Genomic DNA, 16,829 nt, shown 5'->3' on the forward strand with positions numbered 1-16,829 from the left:
CGCCCCTTAGCATCCGCTGCCTTCAGGAGGCGCCGGGCCTTGTTGAGGGTCCTGGACTTGAAGTCCTCCCAGCGCTCCTGACACGTTGGTAGTCGCGGACTGCCACCTCCTCCGCGTTGATGGCAGTCACGATGTCCATCCAGATCTGAGTCCGTCCTTCCTTGTCGGCGCGCAACCTTCCGAAGAGGGCATCATACTGCCCCAGGACATGCTCCACCAGGACACCAACTTCAGTGGCAGTGAAGCTGGTGCCCCTCTGCCTCCTTGGCCGGGGGTTGCCACTGGTGCCAGATGTTGCAGTGCCCGACATGGCAACCCCAGAGGCAGGAGTGGGTGGGCAACTGGGTCCTGGGGCTGGGCTGTGGGGCGATGGAAAAGCAGTCGGGAGTCTTCGGTTCCAGCAGGGGTGGTCACAGCAACAGCACCCCTGGCTGATGTGCAGGCAGCAAATGGCAGGACACGTGGGCAGCAGGCAGTCAGGCAGCAGCAGATGGCAGGTGGGAGCGTGCTCAGGGCTCTGGGGGGCAGTAATTCGGCCTTCTGGGCAGGAGCGTGGTCTTCCGTGTGTGAACGCGTGGCCAGCTTAATACGGAGTGATTTTGCACGTGAAAATCCAACATGTCTGCGTGTAATTCGAGGAAAGGCCCTTAGCGCGTAAACGCGGCAGCACACGTCTGTACATTCATTGGCCCAAAGGCCACCAGCGTATGCGCGTCTATGAAGTCACGTGCACGTTCAATAGGGCACACGTTGGAAATGTTGCGTGTTAAAAAAATGAAAGACACGTCCGAGTGTCAAAGCGTGTAATTGGTGGAAATGGCCTTAGCTCGTACACGTGGAAGTGACAAAGCGTGTAATTGGTGGAAATGGCCCTACACGCAGAAGTGACAAAGCGTGTAATTGGTGGAAATGGCCCTAGCGCGTACACGCCGCGTAAGTGACGCTGGACGTGTGGGCCTGCATAAAAGGTACGTGTAGAACATCATTTCCTTGTGCGTGCTTTTCGTGGAGAGCGAGTGGGTGAAATCTGTACTTCTTGTCGTTTCACACGCGATTTACTTCACAGCGTTTCAAGTTCGTACTCCCGGTTAGCTCTGGCAGCTTTTTCTCTTTTTTCTCTTTTTCTGGTTTTCCTGGGCCTGTTCCCTCAAACAGCGTTCCCTTCTACTGTTGTCCTGTCTCCTCAGACAGCGTACAATTCTTCTTTTGGCGGGGGTGTTGCCAACGCGCACACGCGCTTCATTTTCACAGTCTTTTTCCTGGCAGACGGTGAGTCACGCACGTATCTAACATCTGTGCTTGCCCCGTGTGTAGCCTACCCCTTCAGAGGTCATTCTAGGCTGCGTGTGACACGCATACGTTCATTCTTGTGTTACTGGGTGCCACAGCGTAGTGCAGGTTTTTTTTTCCGCACACGTGGTCTAGGAGGGGTTGCGTGCACATCATCTCCCATTTTTGGGCTTCCTGTGCGTTGCGTGACCTGTCATCTTTCCCCAGGGGTCACATTCAGCCTTGCTAGAGCACTAGGGTACAATTACCATCTGGTACCCAACCCCTTTGACCCCCAATTGCCCAGGACAATAGTTTACAGCCACTCCCATACGCACATTAACATCAGTGCCATGGTTGGGAGGCGAGGAATCCGTAAGGGTGGCAAAGGTGGACGAGCCACAAGTGGTGGCCGTGGTGGATCCGGTAGGGGACATGGTCGTTACTTGCAGGGTGACCCTGTCCCCCCATGTGTGGAGGACCAGTCAAGGGCACCCATAACCCCCCCCCCTGGTTGAGGCTGATGTGGCTGACACCATCCATGCTCAGCCCTGGTTGGACCAGCCCATTGTGGCACCAGACCTGGCTGACTCCATGGCTGACTTCCAGGTCAGCAGGCCTATGACACGTGCACCGGTGCACGTTGATGTCATCAGGCCACGTGGATCAGGGGCAGCAAGGTCATCTGCTGCCCCAAGTAGGCAGGGTGGAGAGGCTGCAGGGGCAGCTGCGGCTCCATCCACCCCAGCTCTCACACACCCAGCCAGGACAGTGTCGGTCCTAGTCCATCCTGCTGACATTCCCCCCGACACCATTACACTTGAGCCAATGCCTGCACCAACTCCCATGCTGAGTGTGCAATCCCACACTCCTGATACAGAGTCCACCAGGGCTCCTGCCCCTAGTGTCCAGAGCGGCGTAGCACACTCAGGATCACCACCACCTTCCAAGCGGAAGAGGAAGAGTGCACGTCCGGCACAGGCTGATACCCCAGACACGGCTACGCAGTCCGGCCCGTCGAGGAAGCCCAGCTTCACGGATGCCGAACTGAATGCACTTGTCGAGTATGTGTCCGCACATGATAACAAGATGGTCATTGTTGCAGGATCCAAGACCACACCTGCACAAAGCCAGGCACACTGGCAGACCGTTGCAGACATCGTAAGTGCCCTTGGAATCGTGAGGCGCACAGCCAATGATTGCTATAAGCGCCGGAATGACCTAAAGCGCAGGGTAAAGAATAAGCTGGCCTCAAGTCATGCCGCAACTCTAGTGACTGGAGGTGGGTCTCCAGTAGAAGACATGGAACTCACTCCACATGAGTCAGTCGCTGGGACCTACGTCACGGAGGAACAGATCCAAGGCGTGGGAGATCTGCCTGATTATGAGGCATTGTCCGGTGAGTGCACATGCATGTGTGTGTCATCCATGTGCATGGTGTGTGTGTGAGGGCTTCTGTTTGTGTGCCAGGTGAGGGTGTGTACGCCCGAGTCATTTGGGTCACCCATGTGCTTCATGCAATACATTCTGCGCAGCAGCATTTGGCCATAGCACCATCCCTTCTGCCAACAGTAGACATATAGCCCAACAGCACGCCAGTTGCCCTTGAAGTGTCACCTTGCAACAACATTGTTGCTTATTTTTCTCTGTTAATTCAGGCAGATTGTTTGCATTCCACCACTTTTACTAGGCATTTCTCAGTCCTGTAGTCACATGTCTGACATGGCTATGGTAAAGTGGAGTGACTTTGTTACCTGGATATCATTTGTTTAGACATGTCCCTGTGCAATCGGACCATTTTGGACTGGCAGCTCCAGGTGAAAAATCAGACCTGTTTGAATTAGAAAAGCTATTACATGAGGGAACTGGACTGAATGAATAAGTGCTGCCCTCCTCTCCATCTTCACTCAATAGCAATGGTACATGCCATCTGTGTGATGGCATGTGTATTTCACCTGGCAATCACAGGCCAATGTGTGATGCCACTGCTAGGCAGCATTCAGCAAATGTGTTCATCTTCCATCTTGGTGTCATCAATGTGTGCCATTTGCCTCCCCTTCATACGCAGTGAGGGTGCATGCATGGGAGGGTTTTAGTCATGTGGGACATGTGTCAATCAAGTACTGGTTCTGTTGCTTCTCAGCCCTCATTGTGTGCCATGGTGCTAATGCCTGTTTCCATTTGTTTGCTTTTATGTCTTTGCAGGGGAAGACGCACCTGATACTGCTGGGGTTGTGGAGATGATGCAGACCCAGGAGGGGTCCGAGGGCCGACCGACCACCAGTGAGGGACGTAGTGTGGTGGTGGGTGAGAACCCACAACTGCTGCAGGTCGTGCTCTCAAGGGGTGTCTCTGGCTGCACCTCCCCCGAGCTGTACTCAGGTGTTGATTCGGATGATGAGACCTACGTGCCGTCGCAGGTGAGTGTTCCTGGGAGGGATTCTGTTCTGTCCCACCCACCTGCACCAGGGTGAGAACCCTCAATGGGGATGTCAGTGTTGGCAGCTACGCCTTTGGTGGTTACGGATGCAGGGTCACACTCCGCGACATCTGATCCTGTTCCTGGGCCAGCAGATCAGAGGGGGAATGCAGTCCTGCAGCCTCAGGCAGTGCCGGCACAGCAAGGCGCAGTTCGCCTTGCCCCAGACAGGTGTGGTGCCCGCCGACGTGGTGGCCGTACGCCACCTGGCAATACCGCATGGGAGCAATCCATTTACGGTATGGCAACCCAACAGGCAGCATCATCAGAGATGATGGCTCAGGCCATGGATAGGGTGGCCACTTCCATTGTCCCCCCCGAAAGGCTGATGGAGCGACTACAGCAGGCAACCGACTCCATCTGCCAGTCACACAGGGAGGGCATGTTGGCGTCCAACAGGGACAGGCGGGCGGCACTGGCGACTCTGCAGGAAGCCATCTCCATAGAGTCCCAGGGCCACAGGGAAGCCCTGAGGCTGGAACTCCTTCACCTCAGGACGACTCTTGTTGAGCTTGAGGCTTCAACAAACCGAAGGACAGAACAGCAGCTGGAGCGTCTCACCCGTACACTCTCAGCTGAGATGCAGGCAACTAGGGGGGAGGTCCGGGCATCCTGTGAGTTGTTGCATGGGGACCTCCGCACACTCATCCTCCAGAACGAGACCTACCACACCCGCATGCTTGCAGCCATGGAGGAACAGACTAGGGCCTTGTGTGGGCTGCCTCCCATAGTGCAACCACCTCCGGATGCAGCTGCACAGGGTGATAATAGCGACATCAGTGATACTCCCACAATAGGGTAGCCGTGTGGGCCATGAGCCCATGGAGGTGTTTTTTTTTTTCGCAAGATCCACACAGGTGGGTTTTGGTGTGCACCCTGTCCTCGGACCTCCTGGGTGGCCTCCCCAACCCCCCCCCCCGGACCCATTAATGGCCATTTTTGATTTTTTTTTTAAATATTTTTTTTTTTTTTGGGACAATGTGTGGCATATGCTGCATTGTGGCTGGGCACATGCAGGCTTGTCATGTATTTGGTTCAGATGCTTGGGGTTATGGCACACACACCCCTCCTGCTTCCCGTTTCCATGGGCTTGCAAAGGGTGTGCCCAAGTGACATTGACGTACATGGTGACATTGGACTCCCACTACATGTGTGGGCAGTCTAGTCAATACTGTGTATACATTCCTAGTGCATATTGCTGTTGTGTTGTATACTGCATGTTGCATTGATGTGTAACTCATCATCCGCGTCTACCTCCTAATTTGCAGGTCCTTTCCTCATGTCTACACAAGGCCCTCTACTTTGCAGATGGGGTCCATGTTGGCAGCAGTGCACCTACAACTCTACATGGCGGCAACACCATACAGTTGGAAGTGGTGGGAGTGCAGGCATTTCCAGGTGGTGAGACTAATTCCTTACATTCGTAATGTCATGTTAATGGTAGTTTTGAGGGTCAGTAGATGATAAGTGTTTTTGCTAAATACCTGCTCACGTGTGTTGTTGGTCCTGCATTACTGTGAGCATTTCAGGTGTCGCGAGTTTCAATTAGGGACACTGTACATTGTGACACTTGTGTCATGTTGTGGGGATTACTTGGTTTACCTGCACATAGCATGACATGGCACGGTGTGTCGTGTGGCGGTGCTGGGGATGGGTTGGGTGACATGGCACTGTCCTCATGTTGCATTTTGCAAGTGGGTATTCATTTTAGCTGCATGAATGTGTTTTTTCACGAAACTGCATTGGTGGTGTCTGTGTAGGTAGGGATGCATACATTGTAACACTTCCAGGTGAACAATCTCAGGCTGATATGGTTTTGACGGTTGATTCTCCAGTCATTCAGGATCAGTGTCAGGTTGAGTCATCATTGATTGTCTAGGGGACCATTGAACAGTACCCTGATGCTTGTGTTCTATGTCTCCCTCTACGCAGCGGCTAGTGAAGAAGAGGGCGGAGACGGCGCTGTGGAGCAAGGCGGCGGGGATGCCCCCACGGCTGCAGCGAAAGGGGTGGGTGATCCCCCACAGGGGCCTGCTACGGCGGAAGACAGTGAGGAGCCATCCAGGTTGGTGGTTTCCACAGAGGAGGAGGAGGCCGCCACTGAGGCACACATGGGGCCTGGTGGGGGCATCCCTGCTGGTGCAAGTGGTGCAGTCCAGGGGCAGGGGCAGGAGGCAGTACAGGTCACCGTGGAGGGGCCTGTGCATGTCGCTGTCCCTGACCCTGTGAGTGCACCACCATGCACCAGCAGGGATGCCCCATCCCAGGCCCGTCCGCAGGTAGAGGGGATGTCCATGTCACCTGACTCCCCTCCACCTGCGGACGAGGGGACCCGTGGCCGTATGGAGAAGGTCCTGATTGGGGTCGCGATGTGCGCGGGTGCAATTTGTGATGACGTGCATGCTTCCCGGGAGGAGCACGCACGTCATCACGAAGAGCACCATGCCGACGTGGCCCAATTGGGATCTTCCATGTTCGGGGGTTTCCTGCATGTGTCGGCCAATCTGGCGGCCCTCTCCTCCTCTGTGGAGGCTATACGCCGGTCGTTCTCCTTGCTGTCTTCCGGCCAAGATGCCACCAGGGCCCCCTGTGGACCTGCCCTGACCAATGCAGCCAGCTCAGTGGGGATCCCAACCCTGCCACAGTCGGGAGTCGGAGGTCCAGCAGGGGTGGACACCACAGCAACTGTTACCCCAGCAGATGGAGGATGTGCCGGCATCATCAGGCAGGGCACGTGCACGACGGCGTCGGTGGATTCCTTCAGCCTGGATGCCGTCGTGCTGGCAGAGGCAGTTGCGTCGGAGGCAGCAGCAGAGTCAACGTGGGAGGCATCATGGCTCGGGGCCATCAACATCGGAGGGGCAGGCATCGGCCGGAGGGCAGGAGGACCCAGGACAGGAAGTGTCTTCCGTGTGGCTGCGGTTGGGCCAGCAGATAGGTGCGGAGCGGCGGCGGGTGGAAGAGGCGCGGCTCACGATGGTCAGGGCGGAGAACTCCATGCGGAGGGCCCTGAGGCGGGCCGAGTGCCTCGAGGCAATCCGCAGGGGGTTGGAGGAGCAGATGGCGTCGTCCCTGCGGACCCTCGGGGCCATGGAACAGGACCGCCTCCGGTACATAGACGAGGAGTTTGATGATGCCCTGGCCCGGAACACCACGGAGTGAGCCGCTGGACTTGCCCTCCGCCTTTGAATATAGTTCTTTAGTTTTAGGTTTCCTTTGTTTCTTCTTATGATTTGGAGTCGACGGACACTGCTCCACTTTTTGTATATAGTTGCATTTTAGTTAGGGTTTTTTGTAGGTTTCCTTTGTTCAGTTGGGCTCATGGACCCTTGGATGTTTTGTACATAGTTCTTAATTGGATTGTTTGATTATTTTGTTTTATTTATTCACCATGGAGCAATGGTCTTTGCATTTATTTTTCTCTCTCTGATTGATTTTATTTTTAATGTGACTTTGGACAACATTTTTTTGGATTTGGATTTGTATTTTTGATTTTTTTGGACGGACATGCAGCTTATCTTTTTTTCATTGCCATTGTAGTTTGTTTCATTTCATTTGCATTCAATTTTTTTTAATACACATTTTTGTTTTCATACTTCACTGTGTGGTATCATCTCATTGGTTTCATGCATGTCATGTTGGGTGTTTTCTCATTCAATTGCAACCATTGTGTGTGACGGACATGGGTTCATTTGCTTTATGAACATTGGGAGTGTAACATGTAATTTCCATTTCCATGTGGGTGAATCGGTTACTTGGTAGGGCCTTTTGGCTGTGGAGGCTGACCATAACGCACATGATTGGGGATTGTGAGGACCTGGGTGCAGGGGGACATGAGTGGGGGCCTGGTGGAGGGTGCCCCTGGATGCTGGGGGGTGAGGGTGCAGGGGGACATGAGTGGGGGCCTGGTGGAGGGTGCCGCTGGATGCTGGGGGGTGGGGGTGGTGGGAGACATGAGTGGGGGCCTGTTGGAGGGTGCCCCTGGATGCTGGGGGGTGGGGGTGCAGGGGGACATGAGTGGGGGCCTGGTGGAGGGTGCCCCTGCACTGCTGGGGGGTGGGAGTGGTGGGAGACATGAGTGGGGGCCTGGCAGGGGCTGCCCATGGTGGCTGGGGGGTGGGGGGGTGGTAGACATGGGTGGGAGCCTGGTGGAGGGTTCCCCACACTGCTGGGGGGGGTGGGGGTGGGTGGGAGACATGAGTGGGGGCCTGGCGGAGGCTGCCCATGGTGGGTGGGGGGTGGGGGTGGTGGGAGACATGGGTGGGGGCCTGGTGGACGGTGCCCCTGGATGCTGGGGGGTGGGGGTGGTGGGAGACATGAGTGGGGGCCTGGTGGAGGGTGCCCCTGGATGCTGGGGGGTGGGAGACATGAGTGGGGGCCTGGCGGAGGCTGCCCCTGCACTGCTGGGGGGTGGGGGTGGTGGGAGACATGAGTGGGGGCCTGGTGGAGGGTGCCCCTGGATGCTGGGGGGTGGGGGTGGTGGGAGACATGAGTGGGGGCCTGGTGGAGGCTGCCCCTGCACTGCCGGGGGGTGGGGGTGGTGGGAGACATGAGTTAGACATGAGTGGGGGCCTGGTGGAGGGTGCCCCTGCACTGCTGGGGGGTGGGGGTGGTGGGAGACATGAGTTGGACATGAGTGAGGGCCTGGTGGAGGGTGCCCCTGGACTGCTGGGGGGTGGGGGTGCAGGGGGACATGAGTGGGTGCCTGGTGGAGGGTGCCCCTGCACTGCTGGGGGGTGGGGGTGGTGGGAGACATGAGTTGGACATGAGTGGGGGCCTGGTGGAGGGTGCCTCTGGACTGCTGGGGGGTGGGGGTGCAAGGGGACATGAGTGGGTGCCTGGTGGAGGGTGCCCCTGCACTGCTGGGGGGTGGGGGTGGTGGGAGACATGAGTTGGACATGAGTGGGGGCCTGGTGGAGGGTGCCCCTGGACTGCTGGGGGGTGGGGGTGCAGGGGGACATGAGTGGGGGCCTGGTGGAGGGTGCCCCTGGATGCTGGGGGGTGGGAGTGCAGGGGGACATGAGTGGGGGCCTGGTGGAGGGTGCCCCTGCACTGCTGGGGGGTGGGGGTGGTGGGAGACATGAGTTGGACATGAGTGGGGGCCTGGTGGTGCTGCCCCTGCACTGCTGGGGGGTGGGGGTGATCGGGGCCATGAGTGGGGGCCTGGTGGAGGGTGCCCCTGGATGCTGGGGGGTGGGGGTGGTGGGAGACATGAGTGGGGGCCTGGTGGAGGGTGCCCCTGGATGCTGGGGGGTGGGGGTGCTGGGTGACATGAGCAGGTGTGCAGGGTAGTCCCCTGTGGTGTCGGCTGCCTGCAGGGGCCATGGAGGGTGTACAGGGAATACCTGGGAGCACACAGCCAAATCGCGTGTAGAATTTCCTGCGTACCCCTGTCATACATGTACCCTGCCAAATCGCGTGTGGGACTTCCCGCGCACCCCTGAGATCCACGTACCCAGCCAAGTCGCGTGTGGAAATTCCCACGCACGTACCCGGCCAAATCGCGTGTGGTACTTCCCGCGCACCCCTGAAATCCACGTACCCTGCCAAATCGCGTGTGAGACTTCCCGTGCACCCCTGAGATCCACGTACCCAGACAAATCGCGTGTGGGAATTCCCGCGCACGTAGCCGGCCAAATCGCGTGTGGAACTTCCCGCGCACCCCTGAAATCCACATACCCTGCCAAATCGTGTGTGAGACTTCCCGCGCACCCCTGAGATCCACGTACCCAGACAAATCGCGTGTGGAAATTCCCGTGCACGTACCCGGCCAAATCGCGTGTGGAACTTCCCGTGCACCCCTGAAATCCACATACCCTGCCAAATCGCGTGTGAGACTTCCCACGCACCCCGGAATACACGCACACGTTATTTTTCAGTCAGCGGGTGTCCGTGTTTGTGGGTACCCCTTTGCACGTCATTTGTCCTGGAGGGCCACAGTATAGGACATTCATCATGGCTGTATATAGGTGCTATTTGTTGGTGCACCTTTTGGCACACATTTATTACAGGCTCAGAGACGCTACCGCCTGCTTTCTTGTGGCGGTCGTGTTTGTGCCTGTGCGCTAGTTTGACCGTGCGCTTTTTTGCCCTATTCCATTCCATGAATACGGGTTGTAGGCGAGCGTGTGGGCGTTCCGCGCACTTGCACCCTGTACTTCCCCCGTGACGCCCACATTTTGGCAAGTTGTTCCCCATTCCGAGTGTTACGCCCCGTGTTCTGCCTACTTTTGTTGTGTGTGCTGCGCTATGTGCGATTTTCGCTGTGGCCTGCGCGATTTTCGCTGTGACCTGGCGCACGCCGTTAGATGGCCTGTGCGCCAACGTGCGCCGCGCACTTTTTTAGCGCACATCCGATGGTTTTCTCGCGCACGGCCTTCCATGAATCGATGTGCGCTGCTTTTCGTGCGATTTTCGCACTTGCACTGCGATTTTCGCTATTCCACTGCGAATTGCACGTTTTTGGCCACTTGCGCCGCGCTAATTATTCCATGAATCGGCCTGTTAATCTCCAGATGCCTAATTTTATGTCCACCAGCCCCCAATTCTCAAAATCAGGACATTTTCAGGGAAGCCAGACACAGAGTTCAGGTGATAACATGATTTCCAAAATCTTATGTGAATCTCAGAATAACCAGCTCATTACTAACTTTCACATGACATATGAATGGACGCAGCACGACTTATTGTTGCTGAGAGAATCACTAGTTATGATAGTCCATTTAAACTAATGGCCACTCTTCAGCATGTATGCAAATCCTAATTCTCATTTCTCCATGGAAGTTTCTGTTCTTTACAAGCATGTGACCAGCGCCTCTTGGGCTGAATGTTTGTTTAAGGCCAGGGTAAAAGCCATAAGCCTCTTTTTCTTGAAAGTTGATTGGTTGAAGACATCCTTATCATGCAGCAGACAGTTCACCTCTGCCCTATGATGCCTTGAGGTCATGCTAACATCTGGCAATTTGTTGTGTTATCTGAAGTTCACCACAATTTTGATTTTCAAACCTTACATTTCTAAGTATTTTTCCCCATCCACGGCTGGGACTGTGTTGATCTGGCCCTATCGTAAATACTTGGAGTATACATTAACTTCACAGAGGTTTCCCATCCAGATAGGAAGCCAAGCATGAATTGAAAACCTGCCCAAACAATAAGTAACAGGGTCTGTCCCTGGCCCAAATGAGATTTACATGTGACCCAAAGAAACAAAGTAGCCGTTTCAATTGTTGCCAGTATTTAGCATGTCAATCATATTATATATTTTAATACATTGCATACATTGCATCGTGCCCCCACACATCCAGTATGTTCCCTGATATCTTTATTTTAGCAGGGAAAAATGTTTCTCATGTCTAAAACATGAGAAATGATTTAAACCTGCAAAACACACATACAAGGCCATTTTAGTTTCAGTATTTGAAAACCCTGCTTTTCATGTACAAGGGGCCTTTGATATTTCTCCTGAAAATGCGAAGGAAAGGCTGCTTTTCAGTTCAACTTTTTCCTTTGTAATGCAAGATAGGCCTTTTGATTTCCAGTGCTTCGCCATTCCTATAGCATTTCCATTCTAGTGTAGAGGAAGAGCAGAGTGCCCCTACCGGAAGTCCTGCCCCCATCTTGCCTATAGGTTGGAAACCGGAAATTGCGACATGCACAATGCCAATAATGGTCCCTACACATCAAAGAATCCTCGAAACAAGGTATTCAGCAGTAGTGATGTTGGATGATGGGCTAATTGAGTGGGGAGGCATGGTCAAGTCCAACCTACAGGCACCTGGGGTACCAGCCTGCATGCTGATAGCGGGTGGAATATTCCAGAAAGGTGCAAGCCTGCCAAGCAATCAGAGGGCCACATAGCAAAGAGCCCTATAATTTGAAAGCCAATGAAATGTCATGTATTTCATGACAGCAAAGATGACTTGCACTAGGGGTGGGCATAGCTGTCCACCTGACCTTAGAGACCCAATCACAATCCTATCCCCTGTAGAAAGTATACCTATATGTTCCCCTTAAGCCTATCACAAGCTCAAGTAAGTTTCCTTATTTTGCCACATAGTATGACATTAATTATGAGTTTTTACTATATAACTGTTACGCTCACCTGGTCTCTGCAGGGGCGTTGGAGCACGGTTGGAGCCCTCCCTCGACTTGGCTCCCCTGGGTAGACTCTCTCCCCCAGCTGCTGCTGAGCCTGCTGTTCTGGACGCTGGTATTGCCCCTGAAAGAAGATGAGAGGCAATGAGAATGGCGTGGTGGTGTCATGAATTCCCTCGACACTCTCGTGCCAAAATGAAGTGTGCAAGCGTTTTCCCATGCAAGCTCACCTATGGTTTTGTAACGTTGAGCTCTCCGTCCTGCTTCTTGTAGCAGGGGCACATAGAGTGGACCTAGTTGCTTCACTAGTCTGTGGAAGTGGTGATCCAGACTGGCTGCGGCCAATCCACTTCGAAGGTAGGTCTTTTGGTTATGATTAATGTTCGTTATATTATAATGTCTTTTGCCTTGATTATTAATAGTAATTCTTGCAATGTCATATCTCTTCCCAACAGGTGTGAAGATGGCAGATCGGAGTCGTGGAGCGAGTCCGGGGATTCCCTGGGGATGATGGAGCTCCCGAATTAGCTGGTAAGTTGGCCTTTATAATGGAACTCTAGGTGCAGGTATGGCACGGACAAGCATTTGTTATTTATATGGCTTCTAACCTGTTGTGTTATTTTTCCCTTGTAGGAGAAGACTGGAGGTGCAGAGCGGAGTCTGGATGGTAGGGAGCAACTCTGCGGCTGCAGGAGGAAGGTACCGCGAAGAAGAAGAAAAAAAGAAGTGGAGCTCCCGCGTTGCTGCACGCCCGGATCAGGTGAGGAAAGGCTTTGACTCCGATAGCGATGGGATGCAGGTAAGATGCGCGTACAGCAATGGAGTGGCTGGAATCAGGTAAGGTGCGCCTTCAGCGATGGAGTAGCTGGAATCAGGTGAGGTGTGCCTTCAGCGATGGATTTGCTGGAATCTGGTAAGATGCGCCTGCCGCGATGAAGTAGCAGGATCCAGGTAAGATTGCCTTCAGCGATGGAGCAGCTGGAATCAAGTGGATGCACGACGAGATGAAGAACAGGTAAGGACAGCGGTAAGCGTTACGCTGCTGAAAGCAGAAAAATGCGAAGAGGAGGCATGTGGGTGGGTTGGCCTTAAATAGGCTGGCCCTAGCCCCTACCTTTGGCCCCACCTTGTGGCTCCACCTTGCCCCTCCCCGGGACTCTTGCACGTGCCTTCCAATGATGTTCTATGGCCCTGATGCACGTGCCGTAGGCACAGAGTGTGCAAAGCACATTTTTCCATGATCCTGGCACCAGAGGCTGGGACTGAGTCCAGTTGGACCTTGGGGGTGAGGAAGGCCTGGACCCTTGTCCAATGGCCATGTCAATAACTGTGTGTTTTTTCATGTAAATCGTTGAGATTTGAGCAAATGTCTGTTGTACTCCCTGTTTTAGATAATTGTTAATAAAACAGCTAAAGATTTGCCAATTTCCTGAGTCAGTCTTATTATTGGTGTAAGAGTAAAATCTGCATCTCCATTCATCCCAAATAGCGTTACCTCGCTTAAAGGACCTACGGGTTCACGATCACAGCTCTTCCTTGTGTTACTTGCAGAAACAAACACAGTCTGCATTAATAGGCCCATTTTCAGTATGTACGTTTTTGAAGGCTGGCAGGTCATTCTTCCAGTGGGTCTTTCAGTTATATTTGTTTGGACTGTGATTATGCCCCACATGATTCACTGTATAATATGCGCGCACACACACAAAACATTATCAGTGCCCAGCATGCCCACAACACCCCCCAGGGCAACATAAACATAGCTCTGTCGAAGTACTCTGCACCACAATGTGAAGTGTGACATTAGCCAGACCAATGGGTAAGAAGTGATCTAGGATTACTTGCCCGCAATCATCATTAATTCCACACCTCTTCTGTGTCCAACATGTCCTCGTCCATGTACCTTCAGAAACCTGCACCCCCCAATCCTACATAAAGGTTGCCACCACAAGTTCTCGTCCCAGTACCTCCATTAATCTGCACCCCATAATCCAACAATAAGGCCACACCCTCATGTCTTCATCCAAATACCTCTACTAATCAAAGCCCCAAAATTCACATTGCTCTACGTACTTGCCCCAACAACGTGCAAACTGACATTCATGTACCCCAAATACATATCGCCCCAGCTGCCGCTCTTTTATTGCACAGTACTGACACTAGGTGTTGGATGAAATATCAAATGTGTGAGGGAAATTCTTTTGAATCTGCTTGCTGCAGGGGTCCAAGATGAAGCCCCAGTGCACCGTAGGACTCCTCCATTCCCGCATAATTTGGCTACAACACCCTTTTTACAACAGCTCACTGGATTTCCCCTCCATACACCTTGCACTTAGGAGCACAACCATTGGACTCTCACTGAGGTACTAATCATGTTCGCTAGTGAACACACAGAACTGTATGCTGGCCCATACTCAGGAGCTGTTGTGAAAAGGGCAGAGTCACATAACCAACAGTAATGAATCTCGACACCCACTCACAGACCCTGGAAGGTGCTGGACAGGCTTGCAGGCCTTCCTCAGTACGAAGGTGGTGACAGCCGTAAAATGTTTGTAAGTGCAAGGACACTTGCCATCTATGCACCTTGAACATAATTGGCCTAGTTTAGTGTTGACCACTTATCTCCCTCAATTCAACAGACCTGCTTCTTCCATGAACTACAGCTTGCAGATATCCTCCTCCAACATGATCACTTGGAAGCAGTGCTGTTGTTTCCGGGATAATCACCTGTTCCAGGGCTTCCCTTTGGATCACTCTCAGCTGCACAACCTCATGGTTTGTATGGCTACACCTTGGCCTTTTGCCCTTCAGGTGATATAGTCCTCATGTAAGATGGGTAGCCCATTGAATCAAAGGGATCCAACATCCTTTTTTATCATCCACAATGCTAATAAGCTACATCTGTTGTGGAAGTGTGAGCACATTCACATGGACAATCAAATGCCAAAGGACCACTCACACCGCTGTGACAGCATAAAGAACGTAGAAGAATGAGCAACCTGGACAAGTGACTGTGCAGAGGTGAATGAGCTGTCTCCAGATTCCTCAAATAACCCAGCGCTGGAGAACACCTAAACAAATGTGTAGCCATCCCCAATAAGAGACCCAAGACATCTTCATAAAAATACCTCCAATCACAAAATGCTTCCCCACGCCACCACGAGTAAACACACAATTCAAAATATACCCAACCACCACTGATACATCGAAAGCAAACATGCAAAGTCTCTGCACCATAAATAGTATCAGTCAACTATAGCTTGATATCCATACCCTTTCAATGCTCCCTTCCCTACTGCTGAAACCCATATCTACAAGGCCATATGGGCAGGTCAGTCAAAGTAATGCCACCATGACTACCTCAATTACCCCCACCATGAATCAACACCCATGAAAACATTTACAATGGAAGTGCCATGCCAACCACAGCATACATGATTGACACACCCATGCACACCATGTACACAAATGAACATCATGCCTGTACGCCAAAGCACGGAAGTTGCTGAGCAAGATGTGTAGCCTAAAGATGTGAAACTCGTCCAACTCTGAACAAGTCACCTCCCTACATCAACTATAGTCCACATACATATATTGGCCATGAAAACATCACACTGTGCTGAAGCGTACTCCGGTGTCTCCCTGCAAATAGGCCACTACAGCTATGAGCCACATAGTGTGCCCTAAACCCCCCTGACAGCCATAAGATATAGTCAGTTTGAGATCGCGTGATGGCAAAGGGTGCACATGCCCAAAGAAGCACAAAAACACACATGGCATCAGCAAGCCAGGACATGCTACACATGGCACAAAGAGAAGGCAAATAGTTGAATTGAATAATAAAATAGTTATGTATTAATGATTAACTATTTACAAATATGGATAATCAAAAATAGCAAATGCAACAAAATAATAGAATAAAAGGAAACCAAGTACTATAGAACTATGTACACGAGTCAGCGCCCTAGTTCATTGACATTTCCGACAATGCCTTTGCCTAGGCCCATTCACCCTCATTTTCTGCCTCTTGCAAGTAGGCCTCCATTGTCTTGTGGAGGGCTTGCAGGGCATCCCTCATCCTTGACTCAAACCCTTCTAATGCCCTGTAAGACTCCTCTAGAATGGCACTCCATGCCTGCCCTTACCTCTCTGCAGCCTCGGCCCTGGCAATTGCCACCTTGTGTGCCTGCTGCCTCTCCTCATACTGCTGCCTCAGGAATTGCACCTTTGAAGACACCAGTGCATGCAACCGCCATCTTGCCTACTACCTTACTGGCACGATGTGTGCTCCTTGTTGCCTCCTCCTGACATCTATCCTACCAAGGATTTGCCTCCTCATCACCAATATCTCCTGCTGCCTGGCAAAGCGCCTCTGGCGCAGCTACTCCCTCCGATTTGATGACAGTCTGCTTCCGGGTAGTACTACAGCTGCCGTGCAATCATTTGCCTGGCATTCCTCAACAGCCTGGTCCCCTGTTGGTTCCTGGACATGCTTTCCTCCTCCACCAGCGACACAGGCACCTCCAGGCTCTCCAATGGTCTACCAGCTGACATGGAGGTCTCAGTTGAGGTTGATTGGACTACAGATGAGGAGGAGGAGGGAGCCATTGCAGTGGACTATCCAGAGAGGCCACCGCCAAGCAGTGCTGTTGCTAGTTGTAACTAGGAGGTAGCACACCGCACCGTGATGCTGCCCAAGCAGTCCATGAGTTTCATGACAGCACCATGGAGAGATGTCTGCCGCCTCAAGCCCACACTACCAGTGGCAGCACTGCATTACGGATGGCCTTATCAGCCATAAGTGCGAGAGGTGCCTGGGTGGAGGCATCAGCGAAGATGGGTAATGCTGCAGCAGATGGCCCTGGGACAGGAGGATGGGCTGACCCCTCCACGGTGCACTGGTCAGCCTCCTGTCTCAGGGCCAGGTGTTCAGCCTGCACATCCCCCTCAGTACTCCCACCCGACACTGTGGGCAGGCCCTCAATGGCCT

Source organism: Ambystoma mexicanum, chromosome 3q (assembly GCF_040938575.1).
Source record: "Ambystoma mexicanum isolate Mex_15411 chromosome 3q, UKY_AmexF1_1, whole genome shotgun sequence".
NCBI lineage: Eukaryota > Metazoa > Chordata > Amphibia > Caudata > Ambystomatidae > Ambystoma > Ambystoma mexicanum.